Consider the following 24691-nt stretch of genomic DNA (forward strand, 5'->3'; position numbering starts at 1 on the left):
AAATCAATGGGGTGAACATAGATAAGTGGAGGGAGTATTTTGTATTTTTAGGTAGATTTTAGGTTGATCCAAAAGCTTTATCAAATTAAATATTTAATCAAATTGAATAAATAACGTGTTAATTTACGTTAATAAAATCATGATGATTAATCAGCTAAAAAAGTTAGTGTACGTGAATAACACTATACTTAACACAAAATATTATACACGATCGTCTTATAATCATTTTTCCTTTTTTTACCCTTTCATTTCCCCATCATTTTCCCTTTTTTTCTCTCCTCTCCTAAAATTCTCTCCCAAGAGTCTCAACTTTTAACCATGATAATCTCACAATGATTCCATCATGTACTGCAATAATTATAGTTATATTATTTTTTTGCTATTATGGTGAAATTATTATAACAACGTGCTTCAACTACTGTTATAAATCTCAGTTCAAATTTGATATGTATAATGCGACTACGACAATCCATGGTGCTATTATATTTTGCTACTAAGGGAATTTGTACTGATAATAATTTGAGAGGAAATAATTTTTGGGGTTTTTCTAGGTAGGGGTATGCAATGAAAGTTTTTGAAGAAAATGTACTGAAATGAGTAAAATTTGTACTACGAAAATAAACTACGTATTTGAATTTACAAATGAAAAACACAATTGTGTTTGTTAGTTATAAAATCGTCTAAAATACATGGTTTTAAGTTTTTAATCTATTTTGGGCTTCAAAATTAAGTTATACGTAGACATAATAATACTATCGTCTAGCTATCGAGGATTGAAACATAGACAAATAAATGAGCATTTAACTGGGTTGTACATAGTCAATTTTATTCATTTGGTGTGGTCAAAATTAGGTTATATACATAGACGAATTACTTCCTTTTTTGTTCAAATTAAAATATCATTCAGTCTCTCTTAAGACGAAAGTATTCGTCTTTAAAGTAAAACGGATCTAGTATCATCCCATTTGAGAATATAAGATTTACTTTCCTCCATGTATTTTGCTTTTGTCTTATTTTTACTACTTGACTCATCTTACGCTTAAGACGGATTGAATTCAAGTAAAACATACTCCCTTCTATTCCGAATAAGTGTCCCATTTGGCCAATGGCACGAAAATTAAGGAATATAGTTAAAATAATGAAAATTATTGTATAGGGGTAAGAATATCGGAGTTAAATAATGAAAAATATTGAATATGATGGGTTAGGGGTGGTTGAGATGGTAAATAAAGAAAAGAGTTAAGGGTAGGAAAGTAAAAAAGCATATCCAAATATGGCAAATGGGACAGTTATGTGAATAGACAGAAATAGCAAATGGAACAGTTATTTAGAATAGGAGGGAGTATATGACCATGTTTACCCCTAAAAAATAACCCGTAAGAGCATATGCAAGGTTATTATCGTCAAAAACAATGCTTGGGGTCCTTTTTATTGTGTTTACTGTTTAAACATTAATTCCACAAGAAAAAGGGAAGACGTGAGCAGCAAGCAGCAGTACGATCTGACGTGAGCAGTAAACAGTAGTACGATCTGAGGTAAATCTCTAATTTTCTCTAATTTTTAATGGTTGATTTGTGGTTGATTTGATTGATTGATTAATGCCTTTTTTCCAAAATGAATTAAATTAATTTTGTGATGCGATTGATTTAATTCATTTTGATTGATTTGTGCGTCAAAAGGAATCAAATCTAATTTAGGTATATGATTTGATTGATAGATGGGAAAAGGCAAGCGTATTCAATTGGGCAACCAGATGACATCTCCTCAATGGGAGTGCAACATTTGTGGGAAAGAATGTAGGTTCAACACATGGGCTGAATTATCTGCACATAGTAAGAAAGAACACCCAACGCCAGGAAAGGGTAAACCTTACCGAAACAAGAGCAGGTGTTAATAATTACTACATTTATAGCATTGGACTATTAATTACTCCTATTATTTATTCATACTGAGTACTTAATTTTTACTTCGGAACTTGGGGGGGTTGGATCGCCCATATGTCAATAGAGTAAAGAGCACATCAGCATAGGACGCCCTGTGAGGTTGGGCTAAGTAGCCTTTTTGGCTACGACAACAGAAACCCCTTTTCAAAGTAAACATCATCACGGTCTCCCAACAACGGTGCCGCTTTGATTGATAGAAAAATTCGCTGAGGGTGCAAAACATAGCAGGGCCTTTTTTTTTAGCCCAATACAAAAAGCACTTAACCTATGCCAATTTTGGCGGACTGTGATGACCCCCAAAAATCCCGGGGTTGGATGCAAGCGGAAAGATGACTTCGTCATCTCTCTTTGAGATATATGGCGCTTCAATAGAATTCCATTTTTTAGATCAGCATAGCATCATTTCTCCCCTGCAAAACAGCATTGCAATGAATATGTCAATGTAGGCTCGTTATCCAGGGATCCGAAGGACCATGGCCCTCATACCAAACTTCCAAGTTCCAACCGATTGTACAACCCTTAAGTAATTCCAGACAAGCCATAGAACATATACATAGATTTCGATTGTACAACCCTTAAGTAATTCCAAGTTCCAACCGATTGTACAGCATTGCCTGATGGGTGTGACTCGATTTTGGTGATAGTTAATTGGAGTTAACCCAAACTTAAGGACAGTTAAACATCAAGGAAAAAAAAAAACAGTAAAAGCTAGGATATACGGTATTGAAACAATTTCTCGAATGTGTTTTGTTGGTAAAATCAAAACACACATTTCTTCCTCATCTCTCTCCATCTCATTCTCTCCTTTACTGTCTAGTATCTAGCAAGCTCAGGTGGATTATGAAGCACAAATGGGCTCATCGATGGTGGAAGGCCGAGAATGAAGTTGTCTCTTATCTGACTATTTCTGAAATTTCTTTACAATTACCCCTCACTATCTAGCAGACTAGCACACTTTGAAAAAACTCTTTGGATGAAATACACTTTCCCCTCAATCTGAAGTTTCATTACATTTGCTGAGGTTTAGTAATGATAGGGTACCTCTCTGGATGAAATACAACAAATTTTTTTGCTCAATTACCTAACCTAAACTAACTTGTAGTTCATCAGCTTCTAATACAAGATATTACGATCTAAAATTATTGCTAATTGATTTGAATGCAAGCTACGAATAAATTTGTGTTATTCGTCGAACACTTGTTGTGGACAGTAAACTGTATCTCCATACTACAATTTGTGGGCTTCATTCAAATTCAATCCATAATCCTCATCTACTTCATCATACCAAAGCTTTGATCTCACAATAATCTTGCTTAGAAAATAGTGGTGACAGATTATTTATAGACAATTCAACTGTAGAGATGGCTTCTATGCTTTCTCTAGAATTCTCCAAGAGATGGGATTCATGGGAAAGAGGAAATTAAGCTTTTATTTGTTTCTTTTAGTTTAAACGGCAAATGTGACGGAAGTAGGATAGGAAGTCCTTAACTGGAAACTTTTGTACAGTTCCTTAACTGAAAAAAAAAAAAAAAAAAAAAAAAAAAAAAAAAAAAAAAAAAAGAAGACGAAGCATAGTTCAGATCCTTGTCTGGGGGTTAACTCTAGTTAATTGTTTCTCCGATTACGGGATGTTCATACAAGCAACAAGGGCAAGGTTGTTATTTAAGAACGTAGTGAAGTATTGGGACTACCAAGAAGTATCGTTAGTGACCCAGACCCGTCTTCACTAGACCAAGAACGCTTGACTGAGTTGTTTGAGTTGATGGGTCAAGTCTGGATCAATGCCCTTGTAATTGCTAATCAAAAGGATTGGGCTAGGTTGATGGATGTTGCTCAATTCTCTTATAACCTTCAATAGTCGGAGTACACGGGTCAAAGTCCATTTAAAATGGTCGCCAACCACCAACCTTTGACACCGCAAGCGATATCTGCATATTTAGGCCAAAAGGGTTGGGGCACAAGTAACTTGATATTGATCGCCAAGGCATACTTGGACAAACCCTTTAAGATTTTGAGCAGACAAGCATCGTTGTGACTTAGAGTTCTAGGTGACTTGGTCATGGTGAAGTTAGGCACTGTTCTTTTGGGCTATGTGGAGTTTAACTGAACTGAAATGAGACGGATGGAGTTCATAAAGAGAGTTGAAGTTGAACGGAATTAAATAAAGTGAATGGAGCTGTAAACTGAGCTAAAATGAGTTTACTTAATAACAATAACAATAATAATGATAAGAATAAGAATAAGAATATCATACTTATCATAATGATAAGTAGCTGGAGGTGAGCTTAAATGAGCTCTGAAATGAAAAGAAGCTGAAGTTTACAGGGCCTTACTCCCACAACAATTTGAGGTGTTTAGGCAAGTACATAAGGGGTTGGTGTAGCAGAAAAGTGTCATATAATGTCGCCTCCCAAGTTAAGGATCCGCCTCATATTTCATGTTCGCATGTTAGAAGCCAAATCATAGGACACGAAAGATCCAAGTTGCGGAGAGTCAAGAGTCAAGAAGCTCCCACTATGGTATGACTTTTTCTACGAGGGAAGTTGAGCAGATTTTATTTTGGCCAACCGACCGAGTCATTAGGAAACGAGGAGTCTTAAGAACTAGGGGATCCCTAATTTGATGGAAGATGGAAGAGGCTATCCGAGAGTGAGGAGCCAAGAGAAAAGGATAATATTTGGCAATTGATTTTAGGGTTATTTAATAGGAATACTCTAAATTATTAGGGTGCTTCTCAAAATACTCCATACTTCAAATTAAGTACCAATATAACCAACTATCACACCGTTTCCCATTGAATAAAACGGGTGGAAGGGCTACCTATTCCACAGGTTTTATTATCTTTTACCCTTCTATTTCTGACTTTATTTATTCTACTTTCTTTTTACCCTTATTTTTCAAACACCATTGATGAATGATGATCCTACTTCATTCTCCAAGACGCCATTAAAATGCTGATAAATATGAAAATTGTATTATTCAGCAAAAATTTGAACTGCTACAGTAGATAAGAAAGACATGATGTTGAAGAAAGTAACCCACATGCTCTCTCTTTGATGACTGGTGCTTTTGGGAATCATTGATTCAAAAGGCATCTACACTTCTTACTAAGATTGTGTCTTGTTATTGCAAACCAGAGGTGCATTGTCTTTCGCCTTGTTTATATTTGTAGAGCTTGACGTACAGCTTGTCATTGTGTGATAATTAATTAATCCGCTACTTTGTCCAATTGTCCAATCATTCTTTTCTTGATTACATTTTCTATTCTTCTTTTAACTTTCTTCTTATGTTAGATCTGATGCACATTTGATGCATATAGGGTAAATATTATAAGAGGGAGGTGAGAGAGAGAGAATTTGAGTTGAAAAAATTGCAGGTATACCTTATTATTGTAAGGGGAGGAAGATGAAGTTGGGAATAATGAAGAAAGTGGTCTCACCTAATATTTACCTGCTTCAGGTAAAAAAGGGGGCGATTCTATTAGATGGGGAGGGGTGTTATAGGTGGTAATATTGGTAGTTAATTTATAGTATAGAGTATTTTGAGAAGCATCTTAATAGTTTAGAGTATTCTAATTTAATAGCCCACTTAAGTTTATGCTAATAAAGTTGGAGCTTATCCCTGATTATAACATCACACTAACCACAGCCAACAAACCACCACCACCACATCAAACTACCATGAATGCACCACCACCACCAAGAAAGGCCGTACATATATTTAGAAACAATAGTTATTAGCATTTTTTTTATCTTGGTAGGAGGTTGTTGGTGTTGGTAGGTGGTGGGAGGAATGATATGTGGTGGTCATGTGTGAACAGCGGTGGTAAGTGGTGGTGGATAACTGGATAACGACAATTGGAGGATGGTGAGATGGTTGAGGTTGATGGGGGAGGAGTTTAAAGAGGACGATATGTGGTGTGGAGGGTGGTGAAATGGTGATGGTGAGGTGGGTTGAGGAGGGTTGTGTGGAGTCTTACCTGTGTTTGTGTTTGTATTTGGTGGTGTGTAGTGGGGATACTAGAAATAGATGGTTTCGTACCTGTATTTGGTACTGGGTACTCTGTAGTTGGGAGTAGATGGTTTTGGTTGGTATGGGGTTGGGTGTGGAGTAAGGGTATATAATAATAAATATTTGTTTAAGTGATTGGGTTAGAATATAAAAGGAGTTTAATTAATGGATTTTTTTGTAATTCTATTAAGTGCAGAATAATAGGGGTATATTTTTTTGAAAAAAAATAAAGTAAAGGGGCATTTGGTACACCGGACACCAGACCCATTTTCACTACACTCACCCCCGCCCAATATGACCACCGGCACCGTCAGCATTACAACGGTACACCGGCACTGTCAAGAGTACACCGGACACCAGGCCCATCACGAATTCACTCCTGCTCCGCAAGACAGCCCTAAACAAGTCGAAGCTCCAACCCAAACCTCTATAGCCACCATACCAAAAACCTTGAAAAACCCTCCTACACCCACGAAATCCCCTCCCCCACCCTCTTAAGTGTAGGAGGGTTTTTCAAGGTTTTGGTATGGTGGCTATTGAGGTTTGGGATGGAGCTTCGAGTTGCTTAGGGCGGCTGTCCAGCATGTGGGACATACGAGGATGACACGGGGTTGGTTGCCAGCACCGCAAGAAAGGCCGCCGTCAACGACAGCGGTGAGTAAGGGATTGTTGTGGTGGATAGGATAATGGTAGTAGGGTGAATAAGGAAAGGCAATGGGTTACCCTATGGGGGGTGGGGGGAATGGATGTTGAGGGTAATGGAAGGAATTCCATTCTTTATCAGTCATTTCCATTTTTTATCAGTCGTAATCAATTTCACATTTTTTTGTCAATTAACTTGCATAATTTTACACATAAACTTAGAGCACTTGAAATACATAATTTTTTAACAATAACCTTCTTTTTCTATGCAGGGGGGGTCGTCGTTGGGGTCGTTGAGCTGTTGCTGGTTGAGCTGCTGGTTGTCGCTGGTTGAGCTGTGGACTCATTCACGTAGGAGATATTGTGTTTGTGTGACATTCATGTAGAAGATATTGTGTTTGTGTGAGATTGTGTGACGTTATTTTGAGTTGTGTACGCTTTGTGGTGTGAACTCTGTGCTAGACTTTCTATGCATTTGGCATGATTTGAGACTTTTAGACGTTTTATGCTCTTTGTTTTACTCATTTGGCGATACACATGACATATCCTAGATATCTAACTTAATCCCGCCTATATTTAAATCACAATTTCTACTACAAGAAATACATAGGCTAACTAGTGTCCATACATAGAATGCTATGTTGCTGAGACTCTTTAATTTTACCTCGCGTACCAATGTCGAATCGGACATGCGTAGGACACTTGGACACTTCATTTTAGACCAAAAACATGTATTTTTTCATACACAAATTCTTATTATAGACGGACACTATTCGTCTATAGCTATAGACGGATAGTGTCCGTCTATAATAAGACGGACTGTTTTTCATATAATAGACGAATCTTGACACTTGGACACGCACCCATGTTGGATACTTCTAATCGAATCCAAGCAAAATAGATACAATGTACTTCAGGTTTGCGCTGGCCCTTCTGCTAGAGTGAAGATTCAAGTTCAGCTTTAGTTGTTTTATTAGTTAAGAACTTGTTACTACGGTGGAATTAAAATTATCAGAAATTAACAAACAATGAAATTATATTAAAAAAGAAAGACCAGTCCACTATATTAAAGAAGTCAAACCAATAGAACTTCAAAATCCATATGTATATGTATACTATATGCAACTATAAAATCTAACTTCATATATCAGACATATACCCAAACCAACTACCATACACGAGACTAAGAAACAGTCAATGGCTAATAAATTTAAGGGAATAGATCACCACAAATATGACCGTAACGTTTCAAGAAATCATGCAGGTGACTTCATCTCACAATTCTAAAGTATTGCACTCCTTAACTAGTATTTTAGTGACCAAATTAACATTTCGACAAGAATTACTTAAGAAAGTAGAAATCCCTTCTTAATTACCAAAAAGTAATCTCTCATTTCCATATAGTTTAGAAGGAACAAATCACTAAAATGAACAAATCACCGAAAGAACCAATCAATGCAAGAGATCTCAAAATGAAATTTACTCGATCATAGTAGTAATTTTAAGGCGGCAAACTGACCTGCAACTTAAGAATTTGAAAATACATCCATGTCTTGCCCTTGGATGTACATCTTGAAAGAAATGCACTCGATACTTGGTCCAAATATTTGATCATCATCTACAGCATCAAGAACAAGTAACAATGATATAAGAGCTTGGAAAGCAAACAAAATAGAGACCCACATCACCCCTTAATGTTGATACCACATCAAATGACTACAATGGTTAACTCATCTCCGAGAAGGGCAAATCATGGGGCAAAAGGAACTGGAAAGTTCGACAACTAAAACAGATACTACAATCGTCATTTCACTAACGCACACACATATAAGTTGCTAAATTGCTATCAATTTTAGAGAGTGTTAGCACTAATGTTATAATGATCATTGTCATTGGTCTCTCACTCTCTATGTTTTCAAAGCACAGGTGAGGTTGTAAAGAGCCCGATTCTTTGACAGGACACGCCTATAAAGGGAGAACAACTGATGAATCACGGAAATCAAAATTAGAATATGACTGTCATTAACCAAAAGGTGAGATCTTTTCAAAAGAAACAATACAACAAATTAAAGACAGTCAACCCACATATTTACATCTACCAAAGTTTTAACAATATGACTAAAATCCTGAACCGAAATCTGCGTATAACTACAAGTTTAATCACTATACAACTACAAGGTTTAGTTGTATGACTAAAATCCTGAACTGAAATCCTGCATCGAAATCCTGTCCCCTTACGAAGATAATGGTGGAAATTGAAATTTCCAATTTACCTAACGATAAAATTAAAAACAGAAATTTGAGATCAGTTATTTTTTGACAAATCAATGTTTTCGAAATTCACCTTAGTAAATGAAATCAGGCATTCATCTCTTGCCCTCCCTTGCATGCAGGCAGATCTTTGAGCAACACCTACTCCGTTTGTCATGATCTTCCCACTCCTCAAATCAAATCATGTAAAGATAAATTCCTAAACCGAGTCGAAGACAAAAATCTACAACATCAACAAGACCTATCTATCAGAATCTCATTAGCAAAAGTACAAAACAAAAGATAAGATTTTTCAAAAACACCAAATACAACAAATCAAATAACAACAATCCCACACACGTCACGTAAAGCCATGAAATCGCATCATCTGATAATATTCAAAAGATTGTTACTACAATACTCAAACCATGGACGTTTTTGGAAGAAAACAGTATACATGAGGGAGATTTCAAACGGTTAACTCACAAGATCCTCGGAATCCTAACATTCCGCTATTTCATTACAACCACAAGAATACAGCAAAGCACCATTTTTTTTACCAGGCTATGGTTGTTTGAGCTTTAAAGATGAGATTTTTAGATTTTCTGAACAATTGAACTTCAATCAGTGAAAATCTACAAATTTTAACTACAAGATTAAAGTTTTGAGCTGAAATCTAGTCGTGCTCCGAAGAAAATGATTGAATTGAAATTTCCAAAGTACAAAACTTAATATATTGAAGTCAGAAATCAGATTTGAGATCAGTAATTTTCGACAAATCAATGTTTGAAACACTACCTTGGTAGATGAAATCAGTCATTCCTCCGTCTGTCCGTATTCTTCCCACTTCTCGAATCAAATCAAATCATGTAGGGGGAAATTGTAAACCGCGTAGAAAACAAAAACCTACAACATCAACAAAACCCATCTATCAGCTCACTAACAAACCAAAAGAAGAGATTTTTTGAAAAATAACAGCAAATACAACGAATCAAATAACAATCGTCCCACAGATTAAAAAAACAGGACGTCTTTGGCTCACCCGTTCGCACATGAATCAAATAACAATCGTCCCACAGATTAACAAAACAGGACGTCTTTGGCTCACCCGTTCGCACGTGAATCAAATAACAATCGTCCCACATATTAACAAAACTGCTAAGGTGAATGCCACTGTTCCAGGCTACTTCCAGCCGCCCCTTCCGTCATAAGCCGAAATTACATCGTCTGCAACAAATGACAACAATAGACGAATTTACAACATCAACAGAGTAAACATTTGATTTTAATCTTTCCAAATAACAAGTACAAGAAAATCAAACAACAACCATCACACACATCTATAAGCATTAAAGTTACACATCTAATAAGAAAAACAACAATCGATATGAATCCGAAAACGCAAAATTAGAATTTGACTCGATTTCATCAAAACATATCTTTTTCCAAACAACCAAATACAACAAATCAAATAACAATCATTCCACACATCTACAATCATCAAAGTTACACATCTAATAAGAAAAATAACAATCGATCAATCTGAAAACTCAAAATTAGAATTGGAGTATTTCATCAAAACATATCTTTACAAACAATCATATACAATAAATCAAATAACAATATTCTACACATCTAAAATCATCAAAGTTATTACAAATCTTATAAGAAAAACAACAATCGATTAATCCGAAAACTCAAAATTATAATTTACCAAAAGAAAGAAAGATTTTTCCCAAAAACCCCAATAAAACAAATCAAATAACAATCAATCCAACATATATACAACAATTAAAAATACAAATTCAATAAGAAAAAGTGAAAAACACAATTGATGAATCACAATTAGAATTTGACTTTAATTTAACAGAAGATTAGATCTTTCAACAAAAACCAATAAAACAAATCAAAAAAACAAACATCACACATATATAGAACAATTAAAGTTAACCAACTAATAAAAAAAAACAATCGATGAATCCTAAAAGGCTAAAACTCAAAATTAGATTTCAAATTTAATTGAGCAAAAATAAAATGATAAATAGAAAAAAAATTACCAAATATTGATTGATGAACATGAAAGATGAAAAAACAATTAATTAGATTTAAAAATAAATTGATGAACAAGCTTGAATTTCTGGATCTCATGGAAGAAAGAGAGACGAAGAAGAAAGGTGTGAAGATAACCAATTTTTTTTTTTTGATTAATGCTCTAGATTTGGTTGTACTTTGATGGAATAGTTAAAGTCAAAGTCCCCACTGTCTCATGTCAGGCTGTCCCCTCATTATTATTATTATTATTATTTACCCTAAATTTATTTTTATTATTATTATTATTATTAAATTTATTTTCGGAATAGATTATTTAATCAATTCACTACAATTTGCGCAATTCAACACAATTTGCGCGTACTTCCCATTTTATACCCTGACTAAAAAAAGTTGTAACCTAATTCCCTTAACCCCAAAACTTGGAAGAGACCGATCTTTCTTACCCATTTATATGATTTTTGTGACTCTTTTATTATTGATCGTGATATTGTAATTTTGTACCTAACTTACATGATAACAATACCCATTTTATTATTAATCATGATTTGTACCTATTTTATTACCTTTATTACTATTTTTCTTTGAAATTGTAAAATTGTCTTTCAATAAACTTATTAAGAAAGACTTACTTCTCTCTTAATTAGTAACTACACGCAACTTAGTCTTAAATAAATCCAATTTCTTTAATTTTGAATGATAATGATAATTTAACTCTAGTTTAAGGCTTTAATTTGTAATTGCTAATGATCGATCAAGCTAATGTTAGTTTAATGGTTTCGTAAGATATTTTTGGTTTTCTTTAGGGTTTATGAAAATTTGGGATTGTAAGCACCGATGGGACATCGGTGTAAGGAATGCGTGAAGTAGGCAGTGGTGGCGATCGTGGTGGCCTCGAGTAGTGGGCTGGTGGCTGGCGACTTGATGGCCATTATATGATATACTCCCTCCATTCAACCCCACATTATAAGTTTGATTTTTCACGTTTGTCAACGTGTGTTTTACACGGTAAACATCTTTAACTACGTATTTGCAAAAATTATAAAAGCTAGATATTCTTAATATACTCCTAAAGGCGATTCAACATTGAATATATTTTCACTTATGTATCGAGAGAAAATCGAAATTGAGTGTTCACTTGTGAATAGTGTACAAAATATAAACTTGCTTGTACTTCGTAATGTGGAGTTGAATGGAGGGAGTATGTAGTTAAGGGTTTATGAATTTGTAAAAATCAAATGACCGACTAATTAACTTAACCCATTTACCAGATTGTGAGCATTTCAATTTATGAGTATATCCATTTGTATTCCAAGATACACCTATAGAATATACTACAAAATTATAGTACTACAATATTAAGTCCAATCCCTGATTCTAAAATTTTAGGCGGGAAAATTTAGAGATCCACCTATTCTTTTAGAAAATAGGGGATTATCCCTCCTCCCTCCCACACCTGCATCACTTTCTGCTGATCGGCTCCAGAAAGACACTGTTGTCATTTTTCGAAGATAAATAATCTCCCCTTCTCGAGTTGGATGATGATGATGATAGCGATCCTATCAGTGTAAGCTCATTCTATAATCTAAATTAACATATTTTAGCCTCATAATGAACATGTATAAACCGAATGCTGAAGCGATAAAAGAGAGTGATTACTTACCTTCAATTGTTGCTTGAAATATTGATCCTCCTTAATGAATAACCCGAATTCTTAGCCCCCATATCTGACTTCCAAACCCTCAAGCTTACAATTTAGATGATGTGTTTTCTTAATGAGGTAGGCTTGGTAAATCTTAATCAGAATAAATATGTTCCCTTTATATAGACGTTTGTCATCAAAGAGTCAGCTGAACAGTTGCCTAAATTGTGATAAATTGTGAAAGGTGAGTTATGGGAGATAATAGTGGGAAGAAAATTTTAGGTAAATTCCACCCTATAATGGCCAATTTAATTTTTATAAAACAACTTAATTAAATATTATTGTAATAATTATTTATATTATGAAATATCCTACATTCTCCCACTTGGTCATGAATAGCGACAAATTCTCTTAGAACGAGAATTAATCTTCCATGTATCACAATATATCAAGTCACTCACACCACATACATCAATCAATCAATACTATATATATATAATCCGAAAACGGAGGGATTTCAATAGAATTAAATAAATCTATGCAACTTAATTAAACTATAAAGTTTTTAATCGATAGCTGTGTGATAGACCATATTAATTATATAGTTTTGGTTGAAATATAAATTTAGAGAACACTAGAATATGATGATTTTCCTTAAAATAAACATGCCCACTTATGGTATTAATTAATTAGTATAAAGATGTTAATTAATTAGTATAAAGATGTTAAAATATAATATAAGTATGTTATATTTTGGAAACTATTAAAAGTTAAATAAATCAAGTTAGAGCTCCAAAAAATAAAATATTTCATAATTATTTCGATTTGATTTAATGCATATATGTAATATAATTATATAAATATACTCCTCCTATTCACTATATTCTTCCCCTTTCTTTTTTGCACAAGAAATAAGAAAGTTAATTTGGACCACACAAAATACACTACCCCACATGCAATTGATTTTGGACCACACAAATCAAACCAAAAAGGAAATAGGGAAGAAAACCCGAATAATTCGAAAAGGGAAATAGGGAAGAATATAGTGAATAAGAGGGAGTATAAGTTTCTTAATATTGCATGCCTAAATAGCAAAAGTAAATTGTGCTAGTAGTAAAAAGAATCGTGGTAACATTGGATATATTAATATGATAGTAATCACTCATTTGAATAGTCAAAGTAACAATATTAGCAGCGGGCGGGAGTAGTGAAAGTAATAAATGTAACAATGAGAATAGTGAAATTATTAATATTAACGCGGCAATAGTGAAAGTAACAATAATTAGGGTATGAGTAGTGAAACTAACAGTTGTAATAACGAATGTAATAAAAGTAACAATACTAACAATAATAAAAAGTATATATGAACAATTAACTAACCAATCGATTTTAAAAAAATAATAATAGCGGAGTACTGAAGTTGTCTCATAATTAAGTCCATCGTAATTTTAAAATATGTCATAGAAAAATATATTAATGATAAATTTATGAGTTATGGAACTTTAAAGTAGTTTTATTTAATTGAAAATAAATTTTAATACTAAATAGAGGTGGTCCAGGCGAGGTCGAACACCAATACTAGTTTGCCTTAATGAGTAACCTCATGTTTTTACTCGAGGTTCAAACAAAAATGATATTTTTCAACATAACTTTACATATATGCGCATAAATCATATGAGAAAATATATACAACATAATAAAAGTTTCAACAAAAACTTAATGAATGTATTACATGATGGAATCAAGTCTTATTCTCACTACATGATTATTGAAAGTCTTAATTGACATGCAGTTAGTCAAGGAACTACAATTATTAACTTTGTGCTAATGTGTTCAATGATCATCTCCTTTTAGTGATCATGCGTTTTTATGGTTGATACTTTATGTCGATGTGTGTAATTCGACTTCCACGTCTATTATTCTTAGCCACAAACACAACATCTAAATGATTTACAAAACCCGACTATAATTTATAGTAACTAAAATAAAATGAACATAATTTATTTAGAATGTAACGAGTAAAGTTCGTATTTTGTTGGTGTATACCATCCGGTTTAATCTAGATTTGAGTCAGATAGAACCACTAGGGCATTAAAGCTCTCCCTCATGTGTTTTAACAATGTTGTGTTCCCACGGCTTTAACACAAAATCTCTGGTTAAAATAGAACAACTCTTACCTTGTCATTTAATCTAAGTGCTCATGGGTATTTGAAAGAGCAATACTAAATCCGACTATAATTTCTGAACTTCTGAAACCCAAATCACCAACAAATCGACAATGCGGCACAAATAAGCAAAGCAACCACTTACTTACACACGACCTCAGTCTTTTAACAACCATCATGTTAAAGACTAAAAAAGACCAATAATCTTAATCACTATTCTCCTAATCTCACTAATTTTTATCAAAAATGGGATTTCAATCAAAACCCCATTTCGTCCAAGAGATATTCTTTCAATTTTACCTTAATAAATTCATTCCCAATTCTTAGGAGATTGAATTAGTGCAGCTGACCTTCTTCCTTAGTTTGTTGGTGCGGCTAATTCTTCATATTAAGGTCTTGAAATTTTTCAGACAGTTGCGTGGTTTACCTTAAATGTCGTTAGTAATGGCATAGATTTTGATGTTAGTGGAATTTGTCTTAGCTTCCAAGATGAATTTTGTTTGATCGAATCTTCTGGTTGTTTGACTAGTTTTCAATGGTGCTACAATTATTATGTTAAAAAAGGATGGTGCATGTGTTTGGTTGAGCTCAGTTAGCTACGGAGTTCCGTTTGATGAGCTTGCGTAAACTCCCCTTTTCATTTCCAAAGGGGGGAAAGTATGATTCTTTTTCAAGCGATTATGGTACCGGTATTATTGTAATGAGTGCTATGCTGGATTTGCTCTTTACTCTGTTGACGAATTTTAGACTTTTAGCGAACCTTTGATGAAACACAATCAACGAGGATGACTTCACCTTTATTAAGGCTTCAGCTCTCCTGATCGAGTTGCGTCTTTTTAATACATCTCCGATATGTCTTTAATATCTGAGCTGATCATGGGTGGGAAGACCAAGAAAAGAGCCAAGGCCAAGTATGGTACTTTGCCGGTTGAGGTTCTAGCAAGGATTCCCATAAAAGACCTTCTTAAATACAAACGGGTTTGTACTAAGTGGCGATCTATGATTAAGGATCCAAAATTTTTTTCAACCCATCAAAGGAGCTACCAGGGCAATAATGCGGAAAATCAGTTATTAGTTGTCATGGATGGGTGGAGTAAAAGGCAAAAAAGTTAACAAGTCTTAGTTCGTCCTAGCGACACATTTAGAAATTTTAGGCACTCGAAAACTTTGATCAAATGGATAGATGTCATGTTTTGGGTTATATAAATGGGTTGGCCTTGGTAACAAAAAATGAGGTTTATAGCCCATTTAGAGAAATTATATTATGGAACGTTCCTCTCTCTGAGCTCGTAGTAAGTTATTTTGACGTGGGTTTGGGTTTTGATTTGTCGAAAAATGACTATAAGGTGGTGCTATTTATGCATCCTCGTCCGCAATTAAGTCAAGATGTTACAATCGTCCCTGGATTAGTGCAAGTCTATACACTAAGTACCGGTTCTAGGACTACAAACCCTAATGTTCTTCCTCTGTCACACAGAGTAGTTGGGTCTGAGGTTTTTTTTCAATGGCGCGATACATTGGATGGCAGTTGTTCCAAATGCTCTAGGTAATTTACCATCAACGTACAAAAGCTCGAGGTGTTTAATGAGCTATTGAGAAGGAGTCGCCTAGTGATGTATTTGGACCAGTTGGGGACAACTTTTTGACGGCCATGGACGGTTGTCTCACTATGTTTTGTGTTCATCGTTCCGAACATGATGTATGTGATGCAAATACATGGATGAAATGTCACACATTCACATTACAATGCGATAAACGCGTGTATTTCAAGGGAAATGGTGAATTGTTATATGCTAACTTTTTCGGTATCATGGCGTATGATGTTAAGAGAAATCGGGTTAGGTTTCTTGCAAAAACTTATTCTAAAACCTCCAATTATAAAATTTACACTCATGTGGAGAGCGTAGTACTTTCGAGTTTGCCCATTAGGGTCTCTGAGGAGTAAGAAGCTCAAGACCGGTGGCTAACCTGGTGTGTATGATTTGCATGCTGTCACGTAATGTAATATTATTACCCTTTCTTCGACACAATTAGGCAGAATACTCGTCTCTTATTTTATCACTAAGGGTCCGTTTGGATACAATTTTAGGAGGGAAAGGAAGGGGAGGGGGAGTGAGGGGAGGTGAAGGGAGGGGAGAGAAGGGGAGGGCAAATGGAATGTGGGTGTTTGGATAACAAAAATTATGAAGGGAAATGGAAGGGGAGGAAGGAGGGAGATGAAGAATGGATGGAGGATTGAAGGATGGTGGTGGTATAATTAGAGTCCAAATAATATTTTCTTTCCAAATCTTGCCACCCTTGGAAAGATTATAATTTGTTCTATAGGAGGGAAAATAAGTCCTCTCATTTCTCTCCCCTTCCATTTCCTTTCTCCCATATTTTTTATCCAAACAAAGGAAATTAAATCCCTCCCTTTCCCTCCCCTCCCCTTCTCTTCAATTCCTTCAATCCAAACGGACCCTAAAGAAGTAAAGAATTTATCTCGCACGCTTTCAAGAGAAGTTTCCTGGAAAGTTAGCAAGCAGAGCAACCGATGATATTACTATGTTCGGTATGCTGTTGTGGTGACAATGTGGTGTACTATATCGTCGTATGCTCTAATCACTGGGAATTCTAGAGCAGTGAAAGAGATGATTTAAGAAACAAACCCAATATTGAAACCCGAAATGACCCGAATGTACCTAGTCTTCACATCTAGGGTGTCCTTTTATACATGAGTTTCACCCCTTTTACGTCAATGAATTAATATTATATCGTAGTTATACAGAAAAACATTATTTGATACTTTTGAAAAAAATATTATTCGTATTATATCCAATCTTTTGAATAAAGACCTAATCCTTTGACATCCGATCCGATTATGACCTGACTCGAATCTCATCTGCTCTGATATTAACCCGACTCAAACCTTATTTGCACCGATATTGACCCAACTCGAATCTGAACCGGCCCGAAATATCTACAACCGATTAAAGGTGAAAACTGAATCCAACCTGAATTGAACCGAACTGAAATCGAAATAAAAGATAAACCGAAATAACCCGATCCGAAAGAATCCGAACCGAAACTGATCCGATTGACCCATTTGCCACCTCTAACCAATGGTCCACATATCAGATATTAAACTGATAAGAACAGAAACTACACTTGATCTTAGCCAAAAGGCCGAGAAAGGTATGAGTTGATTCTAGGCCTGTCTCCGTTTTTATATTGTATACATAATTGACGGCTCTTCTTTTTTAACGTTTCCATATTTGAAATATGCACACTGTGAAGTCAGTTAAGTTGTTTCCTTATACATTGATAATACCCAATAGTTCAACTTATTCTAGTCCCCGTAGGATTACGTAGGTAGCAATAAATATCAAACTTTAACAAATTGAGGGAAGCAAAGTATTGCGCACGATAAAAACTAAAAGGGTTAAATTGTCAAAGTACACCGGGGATTAAAGAAAAGCATTAGCATTGGTCTGGAGAACGCAGTAAATTGAAGAAAATTTCAGAAAGAATACAATAGATGTATAGTTTTAAACGGAAGATTATGAACCATTAATCCTCCTAAAACGGCAGAAAATGAAATTATATTAATACTATAAAAGTATATAAATAAATGTGTGAGATGAGAAGGAATACTTGATTCAGTTCATGGAGCAAGATTTGAGAAAACAGGAAGGGGAAGCACAAAGATACTATGACGGGCAGAAGAAAAATGAACAATTATGTTTTTACCTTTTTAGGGTTTCGTAGACGGGCGGGGAAAAATTGGCCGAGGAGTTGACACGTTTAAATGTCAAGTGGTTCTTGTTTTATATGTTTATATAGAATAGAATATAGATATAGATATTTCCTTTTTCATTTATATCACCCAATTTCCCATAACCCTGCGTTCTCCGAGAGAGGACTTTGTCCATTGTGACAAATTCATTCAAACGGAGAATGTACCAATGTAATGACTAATGAGCGTACATAAAGATCGAATTTGTCAAGTACGATATAATCAAGTATCTTGTACCGATTCTAGAGTGTATGCATGCCTTAGACCAATCTACTCGTATTACTCTTGTATCCACTTTGTATCTGGCCTAGTGTTTTGGTTGCATATTTTGCCATGTGTATAAAGTTTTTTACTCCTCTATTTCAATTTTATTATCTTCTTTTCCTTTATCATTTTTACATAGCTAATTCTCTTATTTCTAAATTTAGTGATAAAAAAGAGTAAATATCCATCCAATTGTGTCCAACCCCGGCCTATTTAAGAGATCGCTGTGTCACCTATCTTAAAATGTCTCTATTTTACTTTTAACCAAGGATTCCGGTCGGTTAATACCTTTTAGATCGTGAGATCACATAATCACAAGACTCAAATCTAATTTTTATAGCGCTAATTCGCGATCGGTTAATACTTTGAGGATCGTTAACACCAATGGTTTCACTGATATAAGAAAATGTCTTAAAGTACATATGTTATTTGCATAAATAAAGTATGTTAATCAAAGCTAAACTAATATTCCCTATATGCATATACGACAAATCTCTTACTTTTACCTATACATTGTGTTTTTGTCTCATTCATCCCACATAGGCATATTCTTTTAAGCTTGAGATCCATCTTAAATGAGAGTTTGCCTCTTACTTTATCTCAATAAAAAATACATTACTCTGGATTATTGATTTTAAGAGTGGCTTCATTGGAGATTTCTTTCCCAATAATTCTTGCCCAATTACTCGTACAAAAGGAGCAGTAGCAATAGCAAAACACACACTTGCTCTGATACCATTATAGGATAATAAGGACATACCTTATGCAAAAACGCTAAATGCTCATTACCATGTTGTTGCATCTCCGGCTGCTACTAAAATCCCGGAATATGTCCATGCCCCGAATCTCAAGTCTCATAATGATGGCAAATTAGAACCTAGAGAATATGTCGTCTTTTTGTGTAATGTATGATGTGCGTATCACTACACATGCCTTTTCTCTTGCTAGTAATATATCCACATAGGGAGTTACAAAGTGTGATTTATGAGCATGTTAATAGAGCTATTAAATTCTATTATAAGACTCTCGTACATGCGACGAGGAAAAAGTGACAATTGATGTTTTGTATTTGGCTTTTTCACGATACATAAGTATCATTGAAAATTTCCGTGTTTAAGTTTGAGAATAATGTAATTTAGCGGTATTTATTAGATTACACATCTACAACCATGGTACCCTTACAATTTAGGGTGGATCAGAAAGTGTAGGAGGGTAATTACGACATCAAGGTACGGTACCTTAAGGTATTGTGCTTGTTTCCAAACACACACAAATTGACACCATTGTTTATCTCAGTGTGTAATCAACATCACATGATCACATCTGTAATACTTGTTTGAGAGTTGGTATATATCACTCTGTAATCGACAAAACATATCAAAGTAGAAATATGTCTCCATATAATGAAAAAATCACAAATTCTAATTTAAGACATATTGAGAGTTAATTTTGGGGAGTTAGTATATATCCGAGTGTAATCTACAAAATGTATCAAAATACAAATATGTATCAATATAATGAAAAGATAAAAGATAATTTTTTAGAGTTACTCGTAGTATTTATTTTGGTACTTTGTTTGACTGACTATTTGGTTTGATCCTATACGCGGTAATAGGTCTTGGCAAGACAACCTTTGCAAGATGCATATTTGACAGTAGGGATATTGATGCTCATTTTGAGAAAAAGTTTTGGATAAGTGTGTCCGATAATTTCAACATCCCGAGAATCCTGAATGAGATGCTTGAATATGTTACATCAAAGAAAGGAGACTTGTCCAACATAGATGCAATCATAAACAAACTTCAAGAAAAATTGAAGAATAAAAAGTATTTGCTTGTCCTTGATGATGTATGGTGCAAAGATCAAGAGGTATGGAGTTCCCTGAAAAATGCATTGCAGAGGATCGGGGGACTTCCAGGATGTCTGATTTTAATCACCACTCGTCTCATAGAAGTCACAACGAGATCTCGAGCTGTATACACACACTTGTTGAGAGAACTATCAGAAGAGGAAGGTTGGGCTCTTTTAAAGCAGAGAGTGTCGGTAGGTGGGACTTCTCCAAAATTTTCAATTTTAGAGGAAATTGGGAAAAAGATTGTTGAGAAGTGTAAAGGTGTCCCTTTAGCCATAAAAGCAATCGGAGGTATACTTCAATCGATGCAGCTTCCAAGTGAATGGGAATTAATAGAAAAAAGTGAGATATGGGATTTGCCACAAAATGATGAAAACCAGATCCTCCCATCACTAAAGTTAACCTTCGACCATTTACCATCTCCTGCTATTAAGCAATGTTTTGCTTACTGTCCTGCTTTTTGTCGTAAAGGCAGCTTGATGAAAAAAGATGAGTTGGTGTGCATCTGGTTGGCTCAGGGCTTCCTTCATGGATCTGAAATAAAAAACTTAACAATGGAGGAAATTGGCGAGAAGTATCTAATGGTTTTGCTGAATTATTCATTGCTAGATGAAGTAAGAAAGTGGGGAGCAGCTGGATATAAGATGCACGATTTAGTTTACGATCTTGCGGTGGATGTTTGTGGGAAAGACTTGTTGTTATGGAAACCAGAAGATCGTCAAAAAATTGACAGTTGTCGCCATTTAGTTATTGATAAGAAAGATGTTGAAGCTCTATCCAACATTCCTATAACAAAGACACTAAGGAAGCTGAGAACAATTTCTAATGGACTGCCACACAATGTGTTGGCCCATGCAAAGTACCTGCGTACACTTACAGTCGACGGATGTGAGATAAAAGAGCTGCCTTCTTCTATTGGTTTGCTTACACATCTCAGATTTCTCAATCTGTCAGAGAATCCAATCAAAACATTGCCAGACTCAATCGGGAAACTTTACCTTCTACAAACACTCAGACTTCTTGAATGTCACAATATGAAGGTCCTCCCAGCAATATTGTATAGGTTGACCAACTTAATTCACGTCCCAACAACTACTGATATGCTCGCATCAAGGGGATTATGAGAGTTAACTAACCTCCACACCTTACCCTGTCTTTCTTTGGGTGATGATGAAGATGGATGGAGTATGGATGAATTGGGGGGTCTGCAAAATCTTATGGGAGAGATTCATATATCTGGTCTAGAACATGTGAAAACTAAGGAGAATTCAAGGAAAGCTGACCTTGCTGGAAAAGCTAAGGTTTCAGATATAACCCTAGCTTGGGCCTGGTACAGAGATGAAATTAGTGGTGGGAGCTCTGATGAAGATGTTCTGGATGGCCTTCAACCTCACCCAAACATAACATCTCTGGTATTACGAAACTTCTTTGGTCTGACGTTACCTTCTTGGATGGTGAGGATGGCAGTTGTGTCCGAGGGTGGAAGTTCCCTGTCGTTGCTTAAAAATCTCACATCTTTGAAGCTACTGAATTGCGGTAGATGCCAGATGCTCCCTACACTAGGACATCTACCTTGTCTGAAATATCTGGTTTTGAGTGGACTCAAAGTGGAAAACATAGGAAACGATTTCTACGCTGTTCCTATGAGCGAGAGCAATAATAAGGTTAATCGTGTGTCATTTCCATCTCTGACAGAGCTTGAGATATCCGATTTCGAATCACTGAAGACATGGGTATTGCCATCCACAGGAGAAGAAACAATTGTATTTCCTCTTCTTGATGTTATTAAACTCACAGATTGTCCTGAGCTAGAAACAATTCACGCCTTGGATTATTTCCGATCCCTTAAAACACTACAAGTTTCAAATGTTGGCATCCAATCGTTGGAGATTACGAAACAAAATCCCTCGTCTATGTTGTCACATGAATGTGAAAATCTTATGTCTTTACCTAGTGAGCTGCAGTTCGCTGGATCTCTCCAGACAATGATTGTGAGAGGTTGCCCTGCCCTTACTTCCCTGAGCAACCTCTTTATTGGTAGATGTGAAAAACGCGCTTCTTTAGCAACGTTGACGATAGAGGGTCCAACACCAGATTTCAGCAATAACAGTGTCAATCATGTATCATTTCCATCTCTGATAGAGCTTGAGATTTCTAATTGCAAAGCGTTGAAGACATGTGTCCTGCCACCCTCAGCAGATGCAACAAATGTTTTTCCTCGTCTTGAGGTTCTTCAAGTTAGAGATTGTCCTGAGCTGGAAACATTGCCTACACTGAATTCCCAATCCCTCAAGAAAGTAGAGATAATGAATCTTGGCATCCGATCCTTTTCAATAGCGTCACCAACTGCATGGAACTTGAGATTCTTAAGATACGTGGCTGTGAGAAGCTCGTGTCTTTACCCAGTGAGCTGCAGTTCGCTGCATCTCTCAAGACAGTAGAAGTGAGTGATTGTCATGCTCTTACTTCTCTTTCAAATGATCTTTTCAACGGACTCACTTCCCTTATCTGGCTCTGTATTTTTAGATGTGAAGCACTAAGTAATATCCCTACCAGCTTGGAAAAATGCGTGTCTTTGGCGACGCTCGTAATAGGTGACTGTCCATCGATAAAGGATCCAACGCCAGATTTCAACAAGTTGAAGGGTCTAAAAGAGCTACATAAAAGTGGAAATCCCATAAAGTTGATGATTTCCATGTTGAAGGCGGTTGAACAAAATCCTAACCTAACGACATTGTATACCGGCGGGTTTAGTGACGAAGAGGAACAAGAATTATACTTCGCTGATGTGTATCCCATTCAACAAAATCAATCTCTCCGTACATTAAGGTTGAATGGAAGCCCAAATATCAAGTCTCTACCTGAACAGCTTCAGCTTCTCACTCAGATTAAAGTTTTGTTCCTACGCAGCTTCGATGACTTAGAAGAACTTCCAGAATGGGTGGGTCGTCTTTCATCTCTTGAGGTATTAAGGTTGGTAAGATGCAAGAAATTAAAAGATATACCATCAAAGGAGGTTTTCTTACAGATGACCCGATTAAGGGAACTGAGTATTTGGTGGTGTCCAATCCTAGCTGAAAGTTGTGTCAAAGATGTTGGCTCTGATTGGACCAAGATCTCGCATATTCCCTTTATTGACATTGATAATAAGGAAATTCAAAACATCAAGTGAATCGTAACTAGGTAAGTATATCATCGTGGAATTTTTGTGTTCGGAATTCAATCCTTGAGGAAAGTTGTGTCAAAGATGTTGGCTCTAATTGGACCAAGATCTCGCATATCCCCTCTATTGACATTCATGAATAATGGCGATGGCGGAATGAAATTGTTCAAGGTGTGCTCTTTTGTGTTCGGAATTCTTGTAGTGTGGTTTGCGAGATGATTTTATTGGTGACACCTTTCGGCCGACATGAAAGGTATAATGTGTGATGTTTGATTCTTGAATCTTGTATCTATAATTAAATTACTAATTTGAAAGACGAAGATGGTGATTGATGAATAAAGAGAGAATTACCTGTAAAACTAGTGATTCAAGGTGCGCTGAACGACCGACGCCGGAGGTGGTGACTGGTGACCTGCATGAGTTACGACGACAAAGAGGTGTTTCGGCGGTGGTGAACTTGGTGTCGAGTTCCGTTTCTTGTGCTCTGTTTTTGAATATGGATTGACTATTACTTTCTAGATTTGTCTAGTTGTGTGTAGAGGTGGGTAAAATTCGGTCCCCAACCCCAACCCATTGGATTGGGATTGGAATTAAAAATTTCAAACTGTCTTCGGTTCAACATTTTTTAAGATTCTGGTTTTTGGTCAGCGACTGGTTTTTCTTGTCCGAATATATTTGGACCGTAATTATTGTAATTTGATTTATTTTCTTAAAATTATATTTTAATTCGGTCAAATGGATGAGAATCGGAAAAAGTGGGCATATAATGACAAATTCCGATCCAACCGGTCTGGTACGGTCTCCGGTCCTCGTCCGAAATTTTTGTTGACTTGACCCGATGACGAATCGTAATCCGACATAATTTGTCGAAAAAAGTGGGCATAAAAAGTAGGCATATAGTGACCTGACCCGATGAAGAATCGTAATCCGACATA

General features: G+C 35.6%; 1 long non-coding RNA gene and 2 pseudogenes across 2 annotated transcripts; 1 reads left to right on the forward strand and 2 right to left on the reverse strand.

Moving 5' to 3' along the window:
• Nucleotides 1-2084: 2084 nt before the first annotated feature.
• LOC141653101 (uncharacterized) lies at nt 2085-11059 on the reverse strand. 2 transcript variants are annotated; one of them, XR_012547336.1, is made up of 6 exons: nt 10904-11059; nt 9955-10073; nt 9645-9752; nt 8941-9090; nt 8116-8214; nt 2085-2353 (listed from the first exon to the last, which is right to left on the reverse strand). It is a non-coding gene; the product is annotated as an uncharacterized LOC141653101 (long non-coding RNA). The 2 variants fall into 2 exon arrangements; XR_012547335.1 differs by having other exon boundaries at nt 9889-10073; nt 10904-11049.
• Nucleotides 11060-17700: 6641 nt separating this feature from the next.
• LOC141654101 (U2 spliceosomal RNA) lies at nt 17701-17880 on the reverse strand (annotated as a pseudogene).
• On the forward strand, nt 17804-23765 carry LOC141651117 (putative disease resistance protein RGA3; annotated as a pseudogene).
• Nucleotides 23766-24691: the final 926 nt, after the last annotated feature.

The sequence above is a fragment of the Silene latifolia genome, chromosome 4 (genome assembly GCF_048544455.1).
Source record: "Silene latifolia isolate original U9 population chromosome 4, ASM4854445v1, whole genome shotgun sequence".
NCBI lineage: Eukaryota > Viridiplantae > Streptophyta > Magnoliopsida > Caryophyllales > Caryophyllaceae > Silene > Silene latifolia.